A 12,277-nucleotide genomic window follows, 5' to 3' on the forward strand; every position below is an offset into this window, starting at 1 on the left:
GAGTGAATGATTTGGTTCCCCATTGAAATCAAAAACCCAGGGAACATTCAATTCTTTTTTGCATTTATTACCCTGATCCTGTGGGTGTGACTAGAAGGGTACTCTCTTTCTCTTTTTTTAACCATAGTGGGTTCTAACAGTTCATTGTAGTGGGCTGCGTCATAAAGATGGATGGAGTGCTACAGGAGAGTTCACAGAGGTGTGGCTGGGCCGACTCTCCTTGTTGAACGGCTGGGCTGTGACTGGAAACCTGTCGGTGGAGCAGAGTCTCTACTCGCTCTCCCGCCTGGGGAGGCCCGTTGTCGGGGTTGCTGCAGGACTGTAGGAGGGCTGCGCTGAGGACTGCTCGTGTGCCGGCTGGGGGGCAGCTGCAGGACCGCTGAGAAGCCGTTATTTAGTCGCACGCCCAACTCCCACGGGTGGATGAGTCTCGGCCAAGACTTGCCTTTGCTGCCGTGGTTTCGGTGTAGGCCAGGTTCACAGGTGGCCTCTGGTTTCTTATGTCTGCTGGTGTGGCGCCGGTGCAGGACTCCAGTCCACTGATCTTCTGGGAGTGGTGATGCTTGATGCAGGTGATGATGACTGGCGTGATGGCGGTTGCCAGCCATATGGTGACTTGGGATGACAGGTGGTGGTGACTTGCTGGGAGTGTGGGATGTCCGAAGGGACTTGGCAGCCATGTGCCTCCGCCTTGCTGAGCTGGAGTGTCTGTGGCGGCTTGACACGTAGAGTGTGGGGATCCTCTCTTGCCTGGCTTGGGGCCACTGCCGACTCCATCTTGAGGCGGCGTGAGGACGGACACTCTATGCTGATCTTCACCCTTGGCATCTGCGGACAGGAGCAATGATGCGCTTGACTTAGACTGCCACCGCTCAGGGACAGACGGTCGCCTGGGGAAGCGTTATGATGAGACGCGGTTGGCGCTTGCTGCGGCTTACGTTCGGTTCACCCATGAGGCTGTATCCAGGGACGTCGGTCCGCCTTGGTGGCTATCTGGGGTGTCAGGGTGTGCTCTTGGCTGGCTGTAAGTCTTCGGTCTTCCCACTTTGTTGGCTTGTTCAGCCTACCTGTACTCATCTGGTCTTCAGGGTGACAGGGCTGTCACTCTTCGTCTTTTCTTCGAGAGTGTTGCGTTTGGACCTCGAGGCGGCGCTGTCATGGCGCCGGCTTCTGCCTCCGCTCTGGCATGCTTGTCTGGACTAGTCACTTGGTGACATGCTCCTTGCTTGCTGGGCGACGTGATGTCCGGTCTTGTGTCGCTGTTTGTTGGAGCGCCCGGTGCTGTGGCGGGCTGCCAAGTGGGATGTGCGGCTCCTCTCGTGCCGATCTTGGGTCGTGGCCAACTCAGTCTTGAGGCAGTGTGAGGGAGGACACCGTGGGTGGTCTTCGGCCTACTGCAGGGCTTCGCTGGGGCGGTGGAGACGTGGGTGCTCTCCTACCTGCGTTCAGCAGTGCTTCTTTGTGGAGAGGTCTCCTGGGTGCTGACTGTGCAGTCAGGTTCACTGGCGTTGCTTTCTGTGCGCTTCTGGCTTTGCATACTTTTGCGTACTTGGTCTTGTTCGTGGACGCTTTCTTCTGGCACTTGGGTGCCTGTGGTGTGGTTGGTGGTTGTGCCTGTTCACCGGCAAGGGCGATTGATGTGACCTTATCACTGGCGGTGGCTTTGGGCGGCCACTTGTGGTGCGTGCTCTGCACTAGTTTTTCTTGTGCCATTGTTGGGGGTAGCTTCTCTTGAGCAGTCGCGGTCCTAGCTGGTTGTCCATTCTTGCTAGTGGGGCTGTCCGTGTGTAATTCTGAGTTTCCTGTAGCTCCTTGCGCGGTTTGTCCACCTCTCCCCCGGACTTTGCAGAGGTGGCAGGGGGTGCTCTTGCCTATATGAGGCTGGTGCGGCTGGGGGCACCTTGGGGCTCTTGGGTGTGGTGGCTACCTGTAGACTTTGCTGTCTTCGAAGGCGTCCTGGCTGTTCTCCCTTGCAGGGTGTAGAGGGCCACTCTGTGAGCGTTCTTCTCTGGGGGCACGTTTTGCTGGGCCTGGTGCAGTCTGTCTTTGCAACTGGGTGTGAGCAGGCAGCCTTCTTTGCCGTGGCGGTGCACACTCTGGGATCTGTTTGCTGTCGCCGGTTGATTAGCTGGACGCTGTGCTGTACTGTGGTACTGCTGACGTCGGTCGCAGTGAGCAGTTGGGTGTTGGACCGCTGCTTGGATGCGCCGGTGTGGATCCTCTTTTGCTAGGATCATTTAGCAACCTCCCGTTACTGGTCTAGCCACTTCCAACAGGGTCGTGGGGCGTCAGGGCCTCCCTTCCGGTCTACAGCGCTGTCTGGGCTGACGTCGTGGGGCACAGCTGGCTATGCGTTCTGGCTCTGCAAAATGTCTGTCCCTCCAGGTGGCACTGCGGTCGTCTTGGTGGCCTGTTTTGGTTGCTGCAGATTTTGGGCTTCCTGGGAGCCTTTGGACTTATTGAGCTCTTTAGCTGTGTCGTGTGCAGACAGGGCGAGACACGTCCAGGCACCGATCCCTTACAGATGCCGGGTTGCAAGGCGTGCAGTCTCTGCTGGGGGCGCTGCTCCTGCTGCGCGTGTACAGCTGCACGGAGGCTGTGCGTGGAGCGATCCTGTTCCTCTGGGCTGCCGTGTCAGTCTAATGATCTTGGCTGCATAGACGCTGGGAGGTGGAGTACCGGGTTTTTATGGACCCGGCGGGAGAACACCTGAAAACTCCGAGTCCTTCCTGTTTCGAACCACAGAAACACTGAGTCTTCTAGGTGAAGTCAAAGATCGTATTTATTGGCTGCAGCCAGTAACAGATATCCTAGAAGTACAACGGCATGTATATTCTCAGGAGACTGCTCAAAATTACAAAGCCAGCCTTCGTCTTTTATACAAAATAATGAGCTTCGGGCATAAATTCCTTATTTTACAGTAAGACCATACAAATATTTTACTACAAAGGAAAGCAGAGTCATGATGACAAGCACATATTTGAGTTCGACCAACCCGTAATTGATTACCCGGCAAGACCCAGTATTTTCATCAGATAGCGACGGACCTCCAATAAAATCGGGCACCTCCTCCTCGTAAAGCAAGTCATAAAGAAAGGGACAGGTGTGTGTAAGATTAGGCATGGTTTGTGTGTGATGAAAGGTTTATGATATGCTGTGCCTTGATACTAATCTTGCTCGGCCACTGGGGAAGGACCTGGCTGAAAAGGTTTGGCTTCGGGCAGTGGAGTCGGCTTGCCCAGGTCACAGAGGAGTCAGCTAAGGTGTACGTGTCCTTTGGACCAGGTTTTGGCTTCTATTCATTTGGCTATGTGAGGGCAATCACAAAATGGATGCCGTTCACAAAATGGAACCCGAGGGTTTGGAACGGAAATGCTGATTTAATGGTGATTCCGTCACTCGATCGTGACGGAAATGCTTGTGCATAGTATACTCGTCATTTCCGGTCTGCTGATACCAAAATCGTGTTGATACGATGAGATTTATAACACGGGTCCAGAATTTCAGTACCACAGAGGGGCTGAGACTGGAGCACTGGGGCGGGCGGTCCGTGGCCACTTCTGAGCTTCCTCTGATGAGATAACCTGGCTCTGGCCTCATGCTAGAGCCAGGCTTTGGATTTGACCTTACAACCTATGCTGATGACACCCAAATTGTGGTGTCTCTTTTACCTGGGCAGGAACATGGGACGGAGAAGCCTTTTCAGGACTGCATGGAAGCAGTAGGCAAATGGATGGGGGACAACTGTTTGAAGTTGAACTCTGATAAGACAGAGGTGATTGTATTTGGTAATGACCATCATTTTTGGACGCCCAATTGGTGGCCACCATCGCTGGGCTCCCTCCCTACACCCAAGAAGAAGGCCAAGAATTTGGGTGTAATTATGGACGACAAACTCAACTTTGGTGATCAAGTCAACGCAGTCTCATCTAAGACGGCCTATGTTATTAAAACAATAAAAAAATTGCCCTATCTGCCATTAGGTAGTCAACAGACCGTAGTTACGGCTCTGTTTCTATCTAAACTTGACTACTGCAACGGCCTTTATCTAAACATTCAGGAGCGCTTTATGAATAATCTCCAGCTGCTGCAAAATGCTGCAGCTAGGCTGCTCGCTGGTATACCAAGGTTTGCCTCTATTTCCGAAGGTATAAAGAAACTACAACTTGGCACGATAGCCAAGTTGGCTACCGTGCCAGTAATCAACAAGCATTTACAATGCAATGGTCTCGGCATTATTAAAGGTAGAGCTGTTGGCACTTCTCATGACATTTTTTTTTTAAATCATAAATAAATGGCATTGTCATTTACATTGCCAATAGCTTAATCGTTAAATAAATGGCATTGTCATTTACAATGCCAATAGCTTAATCCCTTGCAAATGCATGCTCTATTGCATTTACACCCACAGAGCCAAACACACAAAGCCACCCACACACACATACAGAGCCACCCACACACACAGAGCCACCTACACAGTCACCCTCACACAGACGGAGCCACCCACACATAGAGCCACCTACAAAAAAAGCTATCCACAGAGCCACACACACAGAGCTACACACACATATACAGAACCACACACACACATATACAGAACCACACACACACAGAACCACACACACACAGAACCACACACACATACAGCCACACCCACAGAGCCACACACACACACACACACACAGAGCCACCCCCACACACACACACAGAGCCACCCCCCCCCCCACACACACACACAGGGCCACCCACACAGAGTCTCACCTATAACTGAGTCTGCTTCTTGGAAACCGGGGAAGAGGCGACCCTTTGATACCGACTCCAGCAGTTGGTGTCCTTAAGGGGCAGATCCCACATTCCTTTCCATGCACTCACACTTCTAACTGCTCTTAAATGTCTGTGGAGGGCATGCATGGTGGAGGGATGTAGAGGGAAAATGTTGCCTTCCTGGTGGCATTGGCCCCTTTCTGAAATGGATTCCTAGTGGTTCCCAGACACTTAACAGCTGCTGACCTATTCACATGTCTACAGTCTGCAAATATGTGCTCCCTCCTTGCTGAGACAGAAACTGCAACATTTGGGGACAGACACTGTTGCTGAGGGACTGGTGCCAGCGTAGGGAGACAGGCAGACTCTTACTGGTGTAAGGACGGACATGGTGTTGGGGCAGACCTCAGTGGTGAGGATGGGCACTGGTGCTGCGAGGCATACACAAGTGTAGGTGGCGACGGATGTATGGGAGGGACATGTATGGGGATAGACACTGGTATGAGTGACAGATACTGGGGGAGGGGTGGACACTAAGCGACAGACACTGGTGAAGTGGAACAGACACTGGCGACAGGAGCCAGACACAAGTGTAGGTGGCGACGGATGAATGGGGAGGGACATGTATGGGGATAGTACTGGTATGAGGGACAGATACTGGGGGAGGGGTGGACACTAAGCGACAGACACTGGTGAAGTAGAACAGACACTGGCGACAAGAGCCAGACACAAGTGTAGGTGGCGACAGATGTATGGGGAGGGACATGTATGGGGATAGTACTGGTATGAGGGACAGATACTGGTGTTAGGGCAGATATTGGGGGAGCGGTAGACACTAAGCAGCAGACACTGGTGAAGGGGAACAGACACAAACAGACGCTTGTGTAGGTGATGACAGATGTACAGGGAGGGATATGTATGGCGATAGAGACTGGTATGAGGGTAAGAGAACTGTTGTTAGGGCAGATATTGGGGAGGGGTGGACACTAAGCGACAGACACTGGTGAAGGGGAACAGACTATGGTGAAGGGGAACAGACTATGGTGAAGGGGAACAGACTATGGTGAAGGGGAACCGACTATGGTGAAGGGGAACAGACTATGGTGAAGGGGAACAGACTATGGTGAAGGGGAACTGACACTGGTGAAGGGGAACTGACACTGGTGAAGGGGAACTGACACTGGTGAAGGGTAACTGACACTGGTGAAGGGTAACTGACACTGGTGAAGGCTAACTGACACTGGTGAAGGGTAACTGACACTGGTGAAGGGTAACGGACACTGGTGAAAGGGAACAGGCACTGGTGAAAGGGAGCAGACACTGGTGAAAGGGAGCAGACAGTGGTGAAAGGGAACAGACAGTGGTGAAAGGGAGCAGACAGTGGTTGAAGGGGAACAGACAGTGGTTGAAGGGGAACAGACAGTGGTTGAAGGGGAACAGACAGTGGTTGAAGGGGAACAGACAGTGGTTGAAGGGGAACAGGCAGTGGTTGAAGGGGAACAGGCAGTGGTTGAAGGGGAACAGGCAGTGGTTGAAGGGGAACAGGCAGTGGTTGAAGGGGAACAGGCAGTGGTTGAAAGGGAGCAGACAGTGGTTAAAGGGGAACATACGCTGGTGAAGGGGAACAGACGCTGGTGAAGGGGAACAGACGCTGGTGAAGGGGAACAGTCAGTGCTACTGAGGGACTGGTACTAGTGTATGGGAACAGGCAAACACCTGTGTGAGGACAGACACTGGTGTTGGGGCAGACATCAGCGGTGAGGGTGGACACTGGTGGCGGGAGACAGAAATGAGTGTAGGTGGCAACAGATGTCCGGGGAGGGACATGCATAGGGATATACACTGGTATGAGGGACAGATATTGGGAGAGGGGTGGACACTAAGCAACAAACGCTGGTGAGGGGGAACAGACTGGTGAATGGGGTCCTGTACTGTTTAAGAAAGAGATGAGCTGTGGGACAGGTGTGGGAGCGAGTGAGATAAGGGAGATGAGACAGGCGACAGGGCTCCCCGGCATACTGAGGGGGTGGGAGACCGTGAGGAGGCGACAGAGTGAGACATGAAGAGGGGAGGGTGCGCGGGAGAGAGAAGGGAAAGGAGATTGAAGAGAAAAGAGGGAAGGCCAGTAAAGAGTGGAAAGACCGAGGAGGGAGAAAGAGAGAGACAGAAAAAGAAATAAAGCGTCAGCCATACGGATTCAACATGACTTAATGTTTTGTCAGCATCTCGCCCACTGGAAAGCAGCCTCACTTCAGCCTTCTTTAAAACTGCAAAAAACTAGAAGACTCACATTCCTACAGCATCAGACACCACACCCCAACATTATCAGAAACCACACCAAACACTATTAGAACCCACATTCCTACAGCATCAGACACAACACCACAACATTATCAGAACCCATACCGCAACATTATCAGAACCCACACTAATCATTTTCAGAACCCATATCCCAAATGTATCAGAAACCAAATCCCAGCATTATCAGAGCCCACGTCCCGATATTATCAGATATCCCACCCCAACGCTATCAGAAACCACTCCCCAACATTACGGTAAAGATTTGAAGCAGGCATCTAAATGCTGCAAGTCACGTGCCTGCCCTGTTCTGCATTAGTTGTGTTTGGGTTTTAAAAGATAGTAGCTGTTTTTTCCTATGCCCGAGGTTAGTAGATATTTCAGTTGTCGAACAGGTCAAAGGGGTGCTTGACAAATTTGTCAGGCCCCTTGAGGGTCTGCCTCTGGCACCTTTTTTAATTGCAGTAATGCAGAATGTTTTGTACCCTTGAATCAGTAGCCCATGTTTCCTGAAAACTGCAGATAGAAAAATCTGAAGTTGCACCGATTGCTGGAACTTTTTTGTTTCTGAGCAGGGCCACCTACATTCCAACTTAAGGTTTTAACTGGGGTTCCAACAGATTTGCAGTCCTGCCCATTTGTTGATGCCTAGGGATGGCTATCAGTAGAAGTGGCGTGAGTGTGTGAGGAGAGATGTATTTAAGCATGCCTGAAATACTAGTGATGGCTTCATCCAGTAAGAGGGATTTGCTGGGGGTTGTAAAAGTTGCTTGTGTGCATCTGTTAGGGACAGTGGAGGGAATTACCAAGCAGGAAGTGAACAATCCAAGTCAACTTCCTTGTAATTCTATGTTCCATCATCATTCTTGTTATTGTGAGCCAAACGAAGCTGATTTCCAGTCTTTGGCCCATGATAGTCCTAAACATCCATCCACTATCAAAACTCGCACCACAGAATATCAAAACCCACTCACCTGCATTAGTAGAAATCACACCCAGCATCGTTATACTCTACAGCTCCCACATCATCAGAACCCACACACCTGCATTAGTAGAAATCACACCCAGCATTGTGATACTCTACACCTCCCAAATCATCAGAACCCACATCTCAGCATTAGTAGAAATCACACCCAGCATCGTTATACTCTACACCCCCACATCATCAGAACCCACACACCTGCATCAGTAGAAATCACTCACCACACATGATCAGAACCCACGTCTCCGCATTAGTAGAAATCACACACCACACATCATCAGAACCACACCTCAGCATTAGTAGAAATCACACCCCACACATGATCAGAACCACACCTCAGCATTAGTAGAAATCACACACCACACATGTTCAGAACCCACATCTAAGCATTAGTAGAAATCACACATCACACATGATCAGAACCCACGTCTCCGCATTAGTAGAAATCACACGCCACACATGATCAGAACCCACGTCTCAGCATTAGTAGAAATCACACACCACACATGATCAGAACCACACCTCAACATTAGTAGAAATCACACCCCACACATGATCAGAACCCACGTCTCAGCATTAGTCGAAATCGCACACCACACATGATCAGAACCCACGTCTCAGCATTAGTAGAAATTACACACCACACATGTTCAGAACCCACGTCTCAGCATTAGTAGAAATCACACACCACACATGATCAGAACCACACCTCCACATTAGTAGAAATCACACCAAGCATTATCAGACTCCGCACATTATTGAAACTCACACTCTACAGTATCAAAACCTACACTCCCAACATTAGCACAGCAGAGAGAGAGAACATGCAGTTAACCCGACGGAATACATTTCTGCTTGAAATGAGAGAATCCCTATTCATCTTGGAAACATATGGACTCGAGGGAGGGTCACTCTACACATGGGCGCCACCCTGGAGAGCTCGTGCTCAGTCTGACTGTTCATCTTTGGAATCCCTGCATCTCTCAATCACTCGTGACCGACCCTGCTCGCTGAAGCAGCATCCGATATTGATACAAACCCGCGGATTCCCACTGGCAGAGAGCAAGAGCCACTGATGAAAAAATCTGCCAGAAATGTTAAAACGCATTATTCAGGAAGATTTCAGAAGAGCGTGAAATGCCTCCCGCTCGTTAGAAGGCGGCGATAACCGGCGGGAATACCAGCCGCAGAACCGCCTAACGACAGTGCAGATTTCCGTTATTACCCTGGATGTAGGCTTTCTCTCCAGAAATAGGCGGGTATTGGAGTCAGTGTCAGTGACATGTATACTGGTATTTCTGAGGGTATGTGCAGAGAAGGGAGCACCCGCCCTTTGGTGGTGGTGCCTCGTGGGACAGGATAAATCAATAATCCGTGCTCCGCATGTTTATCCTGGATGGTCGGGCGCTGTGAGATGCTGCCAAAGGCCAGGCTGAGGCTCCCTTAACGGTAATTCACTGAGTACAATGTAGGGGCCGACTGCAGTCCTAGACAGGAAGGGTAAAGAGAGCCTAGTGGACAGACAGCAGGAAGCACTACAAAGTACAGGCGCTAAACCCCTTCCTCGGGTACACAAGGCGCTTGCCTTCACTTGAAGCGGTAAATCATGTTGAACATTCCTGAGAGCCCTGTGCCTCTTTGAAAATGTGTTTATTTAAACACAGAAATTGAGAATTCGATTCCAGGTAGGCACCTAGCGCCGAACCAGGGCGGGAAACATACACGGACAGTTCACGGCTCCCCACGGCCCGTCTCACTTCCCAGCAGCCCGGGCTCTCAACCTCATCAGCGGGAGGGGGTGGGAAACATACACGGACTTCGGGAGGGGGGTGGGAAACATACACGGACAGCGGGACAGAAGGCAGGGGGAAGAAGGCAAGAGGACAGCGAGGAACGGCTCACCTTCACTGCGAAGGAAACAAAATGGCGGCCTCAAGCTTCCGAAATTTTTCGGATTCGGGGGCGTGTTTTGCTGTTTTGAGTGACAGACAACGTCACTGTCTAAAGAATAGCAAAACGTACGCCCCTAAATCTGAAAAAGACGGAGCCTATTCGGAGGGACAGCTCTCTCCTCCAATGGCTGGCCTCTGTTTAGGAAGCCAGCCAATGGGAGAGAGGCAAAAACAGAGGCGGGACAATTAGTCCACACTAAGAAACATTAAATCTCTGTACTTCCGGTTCTGCCTTCGGCAGACCGGATATTACCTCGACCTAAAAAGGCCACTTGGGGAGGAAAACGCTTCATCCTAGGGGCCACGAAGGCTTGGAATGACCTTCCCGCTTATCTCAAACAGTCCATTGACTTAACATCTTTCAGGAAGGGCCTGAAGACTTGGCTGTTTGACAAATAGTTGGCACAGACTTTCACACTTCCTTGCTTTCCTCACGCTCTCTGTTGTGACCTGTGTATTGGAAAGGTAACAAGCGCCAGGACACCTCCCGGTAATCGCGCGCTATATTAGTTATCATAACATAATATAACATGATGCTGTTGTTGGGGCTGGGAGCACAGTCGCGACGCGTCTTCTTCCTCTTTGGCAGGCAATGCCCCATCGGTGTACGGGATGGCTTGGAGGGTGCAGGCTGTCCTATCGCCGCGTGCTGCCTGCTACGCTGTGGGCTGCTTTGCTGTGCCAGTCGTGGGAGCAGACTCAGGCTCTGGCTTGCCGCTTGTGTACCTTCCCTTTGGGCGGCGTCGCTGGATCCTCCACCTTCGGGTCCTTGTCGGTGCTCTCCCAGGCACTTCTTTGGCGGGAGACTCGACGACCGGGAGGATAGACGCCGCGCTTACTCTGGGTCGCCTGTTCACCCTCCTCCACCTCAGACATCCGGGAAGAGGGGGGGGGGCACGGCTAGATTCGGACGCTGGTCTGGGATTGCGAGGAATGGTGTTGCACCAGAGCAGCACTGCAGTCGCTGGTGGCCGTGAACATCGCCGTGGGGTGCCACCTCTCAGGCACGTTCCGTTTTCTTCTCCCACGTGTGATGAGGGAGTGTTAAGCTGCAGGCATGCGGGGTCAACTACCCGCCTAGTCGCCAGTGTAATGTTGGGCCTCAGGCCCGCATGACGCACACAGGCAAATGGATATATGGTGTAGTAACTGCCTCAAGCAAGTGCACCCGGGCCCTTTTATTAGCGGGGTCACGTCACTCGTGACACCAGTGATGGATGGGTGTGGGGGTGCAGTGTGCCCAGCCCTCGAGGGAGGGGCTGGCATGACAACTTCCTGCAGGACACTAGAACGTGTCTCGCAGGATACTACACTAATGAGTAAATATTGAATGAGTCTCAGCCAGAGAGCTATGGCAGGGACAGAGAGACGTCTAGACATCAGCTGCTGCTGCAGGACCGATGGACAGCAGGTGAGTATACTGTGTGCGGTTTGTCTGCCTCCACCGACTTACCACTGGGCTCGTCTGTCTGCAGTTTGGGGGCCAGAGCTCCAGGCACATGGTCCCCTCTCCATTCCCAGCCCATCAAAGGCTGGGATGTGCTCGCGTCCCCCTCCCCTGAGTCAGTCAAGTCAAGTCAAAGATAGCTTTATTCGATTCTTTTAAAAAAATCATAAAAGCACATAGCAATACATATATACAATAAAAACATTCATAATTAATCAATTAATAGAGCAATCCTCCATGCATTTCAATTGAGTTCAGTTTTAGGAGAGATATTATAACATTGAAGATCTACATCTGATGATACTTTTTAAAAACATGGAGACCGCATTTAGAGTCACTTCATCTTGTAACTATTGCATCTTAATAAACGCAGGTCTACATTGTCTCAGTCCCCAAACTTTTAGCAAGGGTAGTAAAAATCTCCTCCTACTATGCGAATAAAATTTACAAAATAAAATGCAGTGTATGGATGATTGTGGGGAGGAGTCATCGCATGGGCGTGGTGTTACATTTCTGCCCAGTCATTATTGGCTGGGAAAGTGGCCATCCTAAAGAAACTCCCAGTCCTCAAACGTGCTAACATCATTCTACTATAACTGGACTGATTCGATGACGGATATAGCTGCATACCTGGACCCTGCAATAGATATTGGTGTTGAATAACAGACACCTTCTTCCTCTCCACCTGCCAGCGTTGCTCCTCCAAGTGTTCGAGACAGGCCTCCTTCAGTGCCTTTCTGGAGATAGAGGATAAGGTGGATGGAACATTGTAGAGCTCAGGGTGGCCTACATCTGTTAAAAAGTCCTTTACATAACCGAGCCAATGAATGTGTT

This window comes from Lissotriton vulgaris, chromosome 6, assembly GCF_964263255.1.
Source record: "Lissotriton vulgaris chromosome 6, aLisVul1.2, whole genome shotgun sequence".
NCBI lineage: Eukaryota > Metazoa > Chordata > Amphibia > Caudata > Salamandridae > Lissotriton > Lissotriton vulgaris.